General features: G+C 40.5%; 1 long non-coding RNA gene across 1 annotated transcript; it reads right to left on the reverse strand.

Annotated features, from left to right (window-relative positions):
- Positions 1-4,485: 4,485 nt before the first annotated feature.
- LOC310845838 lies at positions 4,486-9,393 on the reverse strand. The gene is made up of 3 exons (XR_014564992.1): positions 9,320-9,393; positions 5,802-5,854; positions 4,486-4,613 (listed from the first exon to the last, which is right to left on the reverse strand). It is a non-coding gene; the product is annotated as an uncharacterized lncRNA (long non-coding RNA).
- Between the last annotated feature and the right edge of the window lie 311 nt (positions 9,394-9,704).

Raw genomic sequence — 9,704 nt, forward strand, 5'->3', positions numbered from 1 at the left:
GAGGTCCAACATGCTGATAAAGTTTAAGGTGGCCCCCATAATCCATCCTCCATCAAAAACAAAGCCATGTCCCTCACACCCATAATATTCTTAGGTGTGTTCCCTCTCCAGTCTTCAGTGAGTGACTGCTAGTGGGAAAACAGAAAAAGGTTCTCCTTCTCCTTCCACTCTGCAAACACACACACACACACACACACACACACACACACACACTTCCACAGACCATAGAATCATAGAAACATAGAGTTGGAAAGGACCCAAGAGTCAACTAGTCCAACCCCCTGCAATTCAGCTAAAGCATCCATGACAGATGGCCATCCAACCTCTGCTTGAAAACCTCCAAGGAAGGAAAAAACAAAAAAAAATTCCTTCCAGTAGCACCTTAAAGACCAACTAAGTCAGTTCTTGGTATGAGCTTTCGTGTGCATGCACACTTCTTCAGATACACTCTGAAGTATTCTTCAGATACTTTCTTCAGATACACTCTGAAGTATTCTTCAGATACTTTCGTGCATGCACACGAAAGCTCATACCAAGAACTGACTTAGTTGGTCTTTAAGGTGCTACTGGAAGGAATTTTTTTTGTTTTGACTATGGCAGACCAACACGGCTACCTATCTGTTCCAAGGAAGAAGATCACACAGATCCTTCTGGTGCCACCTTAACTGAAGAGGATACAAACAGTAGCAGCAAGCCCAACAACCAGGCAGAAGCTGATTGGCTTTGCATTTTGCTTTGCTTCTCAGATTTTCCCAAGATCGAAGAAAACTGAATCCATGCTACCAAAATGGAGGATGGGTTCTGCTTGAGGGTAACATCATGTGAACGATGCCTAGAGATCTTGAACTCAAACATCCTCAAACTCAAACAGTATAGCCCAGTGTGGACAAACCCTTAGGAGCTTCAAAAGAGGAATCAATGAATTATGGAGGAGTGATGATACACTATGTCTAGGATCAGGAGAAGCATGCCTATGGATATCAGTTGCTAGTCCACAGAAGCAAGAGTGGACTACTACCCTCATGTCCTGCTTTTGAACTTTCCAAGGGTATCTGGTTTGCCGCTATGAAAATTAGATCTGGCAGGGTTCTTCTTAACAGCATTCCAGCACTGTACCCTGCCAGAATTCGGTTGGGACCTTCCATGTCTGAAGGTTCCTCATTAAAAACAACAATCTATGTGCAACATAAACTAGCCAATCAAGGAGAAAGCTAGGGTCCCTCACACTGCTTATAGGGAGTTATTGTTTACGTATGCTACTATGTTATGCATTTTTGTGTTGGTACATTTGGACTGCCCTGTGGTCCTTGGATGCAGGGCAGTATAGATATGAAACGAATAAATTTCTAAGCAGAGAGGTTTGGATCAACAAGGATGTTTGAGTGGGCCCAAGACATGGTCTGAAGGTACCTTCAGGTATAGGGTGGTATATAAATTCAATTAATAATCATCATCATCATAATAATAATACATGATGCAGCGATCTTGCTGAAACTTAGCAAGTTTTTTGTCTGGTTAAAGCCTAGATGAGTATCTAGAAACTTAGGGTTTGCCACCATGAGCTGTGTCATGGAAGTACAGATAGGTAATGGATAAATGAGGGCTATATTAGTTCAAAGCAGTGTTTGAAGTACAGTGATACCTCGGGTTACATATGCTTCAGGTTACATACGCTTCAGGTTACAGACTCCACTAACCCAGAACAGAAATTGTGCTCCGGCAGTGCAGCAGCAGCAGGAGGCCCCATTGGCTAAAGTGGTGCTTCAGGTTAAGAACAGTTTCAGGTTAAGTACGGACCTCTGGAACAAATTAAGTACTTAACCACTGTATTAGGCACCAAAAATATGGAAGACCGCCTCCTCCCCTACTGACTCTTTTGGGTGTTAAGATCAGCAGAGGGGACCTTCTTGCTAGTTTAACCATCCTCAGATGTTTGGGGAGTGATGACTCAGGAGAGAGCATTTTCTGTGGCAGTCCATAAACCATGGAATTCCTTCCCCACATCTGGCATCTTCACTGTATAGTTTTTGTCTTATGCTGAAGGCAAACCTTTTCAGTATGACCTTCGACAGCCTCTTCTTCTGATTTTAAATTATTTTAACTTCTTTCAGTATTGCATTTTTATATTGTTGTAACCTGCCCCAAGACCTTAACAGTGAAGGGTAACAGTGAAGGTTAAGAAATAAATACAATAAATAGATTCATATCCAAGGTTTCTTGCTGGCATATGGGGCGGAATAACAAAAAAAGAGTGTAGATAATATTGTGTGAGGATTTGAGAGTTGGTAGTTTTGATTCTGAACTCAGATACATGACAACATTGTCCTCATATTGGACGATTTATTCATGCAGTTAGCAAATTAATCCATCAAATCAAAATAAATGTTAACTCTATGGTTCCCCATTCACTTCAGAGGAGAGAGTTAGCTTATGAAACTGAATGGGGGACACCATAGTTGAATATGGTGACAAAAATCAGAGTTTAGATACGTTAACCAACTATCACTGCAAATATATATATATATATATACATATACATATATATATGCATTTATGTATGTATGCATATATATATATATGTGTGTGTTTACTTACATTTAGTAGTGCCAAGCTCCTTAAACAATTTAGAGTTAGGTATCTAAAGAGAAGGTAGGGATTTAAGATTCGTTTTTCATTCAAACTTACCTAATTTGCACTTTCAGAAACCATGCAAGACTTGAAACACAACCATCTTTCAAAATTCGCACTTCTCCAATTTTTGCAGTGCAGTGCTCCAGCCAAGTAATGTGTGTACAAAAATGCATGTACCAGTGAAATTTGTGCTGAGAAAGTCATATATTAGTGACATCAGCATACAAAAATGCATTGCATTAGAGACCAATTGCTTTCTAGAAATGTGTATATTAGGCAAAATTGCATACAAATATGCATTTAAGGAGAAATTCACACTAAGATACCTGTGTGCTTTCATGAAGACTTCAGAAATACATATTTGCAAACTGATGTGGAAATGTGGAGAACTAAACCTAAGATTGGAAAAAAAGTAGAAACCTTGAAAAACTGAAATTTGCATATTTGCCCATCCTCAGCCATGGCCAATGTACTTTTGTGAAATATATTGGACTTGTTCCTCAGGAAAGGTGTATGCTCAGCCTCATATTCACCTCTACATGGTGCTGTTCCTGTTGGGATAAGCTACAGATGTTTTTTCTAGATGAAAGGAATTTAAAATAATGCAAATACCTCTATTTGTCTGAGTTTTCTTTTAGGGGAAATATGTTGCAGTGGGGAGAGATCTAATATAATTGTTATATACTCATAAAAATGAGCTCAGCTTTAAACAGTCGTCTAACCCATTTTGTTCTAACATCTAGCAAACTCCAAGAAAATCTCTTTTTACACAATCTTTTGGATATGTCATTTGCCATTTATATTTGATGGCCTTAAGGGGGAAAAGTTATGAAAAGGTATTAATGCAAGTAGATAATAAAGCTGCATTCTATAAATCTATAGCAGCTTAGAGTAATCATTAAAGCATGCAAAACTCTTTCATCTATTCAAAAATATGCAGTGCACAGAAAGCCTGCTAAGGTGCATGACAAGTCAGAGTTAAATATATATTAATAAATGAATTAGCTTCATAAATAATAGCCATAATGACATTTTAGGAGACAATAAGTCTGAGGATTGTCAGAAAATGGTTGATGTATGAGCTTCACGTCTCAGTGATTCTTCAAAATGAATAGGCTTTGTGGAGATAGTTCAGACCAGCCTATTTCCTTGAATAATTTACTTGTTGTCAATTTGTACAGCCACATTACACATGCAAATTGTGTTGCCTATGCAAACACCACTTTGAGATGATAAAAACAAATTTACGAAGGCTATAGAGGAAGGATTTATTTCACTTTCTCGCCCAGGTCAAGCAATACATGTATCTGACGATTGTGTGTACCCAATTTTGTTGTAATTATATCAGCAAATTATTCTTTATAATCTTATTATTTTTAGCAGTCTCCTTGTGCTTGGGATAATTAGCTTTCTTCACTCAGTGTAAAAACAATTCAACTTGCCAGCGAGGCAGGGCACAGCTCCATTATCTGTTTTGGGTTTAAATTTATTCCCTATATTCTTGGACACTTTGTGTAAATTAAAAATTTCATAGTCCCTAATACTGTACACGCTGTTCATTCAGTGATGAATTAAGGTCCCTAAACCTCTACGTTTGCTATTAGATATCTCACCCACTTTATATGTTAATCTGTGCTAATGAATTCCACAACCCCTAGCCACAGCGAGATGACTAAAATTATTACCACTTACAGAGATATGCCTTTTTCATTTAAAGTTCAATTCAAATTGCTCCCATAAACAGTCTGCCACACAAAGATACCTCCTTTAAAGGAGAGTTACTTACCTGTAAGTAGAGTCTTCTGAAGGTAGCATTATCTTTGGATACACATTCCAAAATCACGTGACCTCTGGCTTCATAGCATGGGAAAACGTTGCTCTGAGCTCGGGAGACACACTTGCCAACTTGTGGAAATCCAAATGGAAATTTCGACTCCTCCCCTTGACCTTGGATTCCCCTTCCCCTGCCTTTACTACTTGACCTGCGATGAAAGGACAGCCATTTTTGCATTAATGAGGATAACATCCTAAAAGCATGGCAGAAGCAGCAACGTCAAGGTGCTGCCCACTGACATGCTTGGAAGCAGAATAGTCGGAATCAGTGTTTAACAGCTGCCTTTTTTTTTTTGTCCTATTGTGCACATTCCAATGTTGGCTTCTCCTTTGAGGTCTGTTTGAAAGACATCAGCTCACCTACCTAACTGTTCAGATGGACCACTTTTATCTTAATTGTTTTGCAAAGTTTACTTTATCAATGGCACAGACCTAAGAGCTGAGGTTGCCAGATCAAATCAAAGAACTCAGTCCCTTCTTTAATACCTGATCCACATCCTAGTTGGTCAGGGTTGTATTGTGAAGTGTTTGGATTTGATTTGATTTGATCTTAGATAGCCTTAGACCCCAGGAACATTGGTTAGGGGGCTTTAGTGAAGGTGAAACTGAATGGAAATAGCAGATTTCAAAATGAGAAATGCACTTTATTACCCTAAAAGTGCGTAGTCTGTTACATTAATATAATTGAGAGCATGATAAATTTCAGATTGAGCTCAGGAAAAAAAGTTATTTTCTAGTTTGGGGTTGGGTTGGGATAACTTGGATTAGCTAATCCTATTCCAAATCAAGACACAGAGAGCTAAACAAAGTGGGAAGGGTTCAATGACTGTTATATATGTATAATGCAGAAATTAAAAAAGAGTTCTGGGTATACCATAGTAAGAAGGGCTCTACCAATGCCTTTTTGGTAGGAAAAGCAAAGCAAAAAATTTAACCCCCTCTTGTTCGTCCATAATTCACCCACGAAAACAGCATCAAAGAATTGTTTGCTGAAATACCCACCCAGATTTCATCATATGGTATGAGGTATGAGGCTGAGGCTGGTGGGGCACTGCCCCATTTACACTAATAGACAGCCTCCACAGTATATGCTTAAATCCTGTGGTCCCCCAAAACATCTGGGCTGCTGCATATGTACTAGTAGCAAGCCTTTGCTGATATCCCACTACTGTGCTGGCATTTTGGCTGTGATCTGTTCCTGCTGCCAATATGGGGTGTTTTTTGGCAGAGGGAGAGAAAAGTTGCTAAATGAATGGAAAAGCTTTCATTGCTAGCAACATAGGGAATGAAATATGAAGATCCCCGACAGTAACGTGATGAAAATGGTGGCTACTTACTTGGTCATCGTCTGATCTTCCTCAAGGTCTGCACTGCAGTTTGTGGAATAGCACTGACAAACCAAGGAATGGATCTTATTACCAGTGTAACCAGTCTTGGCATATGGCTATAATTATACTGTGTTTTGTGTTGTGCAATTTTTGCATTTAACAGTACTCCCTATGACCTAAATGATTTTAGAATCCCATTACATTGCAGAAACTTCACTTTCCCCAAAAGCATAAAGCCTCTTTATCTATCTATTAAATGTTGATTTGAAAGTTATTGTTTCAAAGGATTAATACAAATGTCTAAAAAGTAAGTGACATAGTAAAAGGGCAGTAACATTTTAAAGGTCATTTTATTGTCTTTGCATCTCTTTCTAAAATCATTAGTATTCGTTTTCAGCAGGGGTTTTTTTTTAACACGCACACCATCACGCTAGACAATTTCCCATTATGTTCACAAAAATGAATACAGGGTAGATACTATACTAACACAATGACTGTAATCTACTAATACAATAAGTTCTTCAAACTATGTTTAAACAAGAACTCTGTCCTTGATTATTTCAACTTATTTCCAAAACACTATCTAAAATGAAGAAAATTAATATTTCCCCCCCAGATTTTTGAGTGAAAGGAACTTTGGATTCATTCCTTGCCACCTACTGTCAAGAGCATCTAGTGATGAGTGATTATTTAGTTAATTTATCTTAAATATACATTTTAACATCAGGATTATATAATTTGTCGCCTTTTGTGCAAATAAGTGCATATGTAAATTCCAAATAACATTTATTTCTATCTAACTGTGAAGTCACCAAGCACTGTTCCAGTCAACCCGTTGACAAAAGAGAAATTGTTTAGTGTGAAGTTTTAAAGAAATCCAGAATATATCTGACCAAATTACCTGACTTTTGTCAAATTTGTAATAATATAACAAGTAAAACAATCTCAACTGTGATCCTTATGATATCAAAACTTTTTTGCTCAGATTATCAACATTTATTTGTGGAACAAGAAACAGAGGGGAAAGATGGGTGTGTAGGAACGGTCAAAATTCTCATATGATTTCAGAGGAACATATAATGGTGGAGAGAGGAGACTGAGCAGCCATGCTTCAGAAGCACTCTGCTTATCAGGCTTGTGGGTTGGATAACTACTGTGAATGAGACAGAAAGAATCAGAAGTTTTACAAGAACAACGAAGGCTACCTCCAGACTATTAAGGCTACCTCCAGGCATTGTTAGTGGGTGGTTCCCTAGACTGGATGGATGGGAGGTGGCCTGTTGAGGTACGTAGCTTGGGGTACTCCAGAATCCTTTGCTGTCACTTGAGGCTCAGATGGCCTCAGTGGTGTGGAGTGCCCTCCATCACTTTTGACTGATGGCCCAGATGTCCCCCTATCTGGACCATAGGCACCAATTCTATGGCGCCTTGGTCCCTTTGCCACCTCCAATAAAATATTGAAGGGGGCTGGACCCCTCAATATTTTCTACAAGTTGGCACCTCCCCTTCTCCTCCCTTCCTTGAGCAGCCACCTCCCCCAGCCGGGCACCACCCTCTTTTCCCAGATTGCCTCCTAGGTTTGGTACCATTTTCAAGTGTTTCTAAGCCAAGCCAGGTGGGAAAAGGCAGGCAGGCAGGCAGTCTGAACAGTAGGAGAGGCAAGTGGTTGGCAGGTGGGGTAGGGAGGAGAAGCAAGTGAGCAGGCAGTAACTTCTTGCGCACAGGCAGGGGGCGAGAGGTGAGGGGGGGAAGGGGGGGAAGGGAGACCTGCCCTCAGCTGCATGTGACGGAGGAAGGTGCTCACTGCAGAAGTGCAGGGAGTGGGGAGTAATGGGGGTGGGGGGCCCTGCTTTATCCACCTGCTTCATCCACCTTTGAATCTCTCCCTGTCAGTCTGGTAGCATTCCTCTGCTCTGATACACTTACTAGCCAATCATTATTATTTTTATTATCTGCTGGAGATTCATCAGATAAAAATGACAGGGATGAGACAAAATCCGGATGTTTTGATTTCTCAGAAGATGTTAGGAAACTATCTTATGCAACTAGTCCATCTACATCAGCATTGTCTATATTGACTGGCAGTGGTTCCCAACAGGTATCTTTCCTAAGTGGAGGAAGAGGTTGAACCTAGAATTCTTTGCATGAATATGTATTGTGCCATTGAGCAACAACCCGTCCATAAAGCACCAATATGACACAGCTGCAAATGAAGCAATTCTAGTTCCAGTTTAACACCATTGTCTGCATGCCTGCCTTTTATTTTGTAGAACCATTTCCTTAGTTGTGGCATCTGGATTTGTTCCCCCACCCAGTTTTCCCTTTGTTTTATTTGTTTTGTTTTTGCCAAGCAAGGCAAATAGACACGATATGTTGGTGGTGGCAGCGGCGGCATCAGTCTGTCTTGAAAGACAATGGAGTGCACCTCCAGGGGTGAAGACAGAAGACAAACTGTGTTATCAGCACTAGCTTGGCTGTAGTTGCCAGAAGGAGGTGTACCATCCAGCCATCTTAAGGACTCTACTCAAGATTTGTGTAGGGTTTACTCCTTAGCTTTTTCATCTTCTGAAGATGCCACAAGGCAGTGGAGGTTTAGGATCAGAGTTTTCATTTTCCTATATGGACTGCAGTGAGTGCTAAATAAGCACGTTGACCAGTAGCAACAGCACCACCATAGGCATGATCAACTCTCCTATTTTCCCCTTGTTGAAAAATGTGGTCTGGTTTGCTAATGTTCTTTTGTGTTTCACACACTCTGCTACAGCGCAGGTGGGTGGATTAAAGTGAATACTGGCACAGATGTATGATTTACACAACACCCTGCCTTTTTATAGTTTGTGGCATTAAAATTTCCAGTAGTAGCCTTAATAACTCCACAGTCTGTGCTTTAATTATGGTGCTTTTTGGTTGTTTTATGTTTGGAAGAATTCATGGCACATGCTCTTTCACTCATATAAATTATTGTTTGGATGAATACCAAGACCAGAATTTTAAATGAGAAAGGATGTTAGCTCTACTGACTTCAATAAATAAATCAGATGTCAAGCATTTGAGATACAGGGACTACTGTTGTGGCCAATTTGAGCTAAGAAATGTATGTTTCTGTGCATGTGTTGAACTGGTGGGTCCAGAGTGTGGCGAATGTGCCATTAAGTGCCTGCTACCTTTAAAGAAGGGATGTGGGTGGCGCTGTGGGTTAAACCACAGTGCCTAGGACTTGGCGATCAGAAGGTCGGTGGTTTGAATCCCTGTGACGGGGTGAGCTCCTGTTGCTCGGTCCCTGCTCCTGCCCACCTAGCAGTTCAAAAGCATGCCAAAGTGCAAGTAGATAAATAGGTACCGCTCCAGCGGGAAGGTAAACGGCGTTTCCATGCGCTGCTCTGGTTTGCCAGAAGCTGCTTAGTCCTGCTGGCCACATGACCCGGAAGCTGTACGCCGGCTCCCTCGGCCAATAAAGCGAGATGAGCGCCGCAACCCCAGAGTCGGTCACGACTGGACCTAATGGTTAGGGGTCCTTTTACATTTACCTTTAAAGAGGAGGTTGTGCAACTGTTTCTGAAAAGCATTTGATACAGAAGCATTTGACAATTGCCTCTCTTTTGGAAGAAAATGCTTGAGAGGGTAGTGGTGGCCCAACTTTAGGAACTCTTGAAGGAAACAAATTATTTGGACCCGTTAGCTAACTGGCCGCCCCTGGTGGTGATGGCAATGATGTTTTGAACATCACCAATGCAAAAGGCAGCCTGTAAAAGTTCTTAAACCTCTCTCGGCTGTCTTCACCAGTTGATTTTTTCCCCCCTTTTCTTCTCTGTTTCATCATCATCGCACCTCCTGAATTTCATCCTTAAAAACAACACTGGTCCTCATTTTTGAATTCCGGGGGTCAGATGCATCGAAAAGAAGCTGCTTTCT

The sequence above is a fragment of the Podarcis gaigeae genome (genome assembly GCF_964106915.1).
Source record: "Podarcis gaigeae genome assembly, chromosome: 5".
Taxonomy (NCBI): Eukaryota; Metazoa; Chordata; class Lepidosauria; order Squamata; family Lacertidae; genus Podarcis; species Podarcis gaigeae.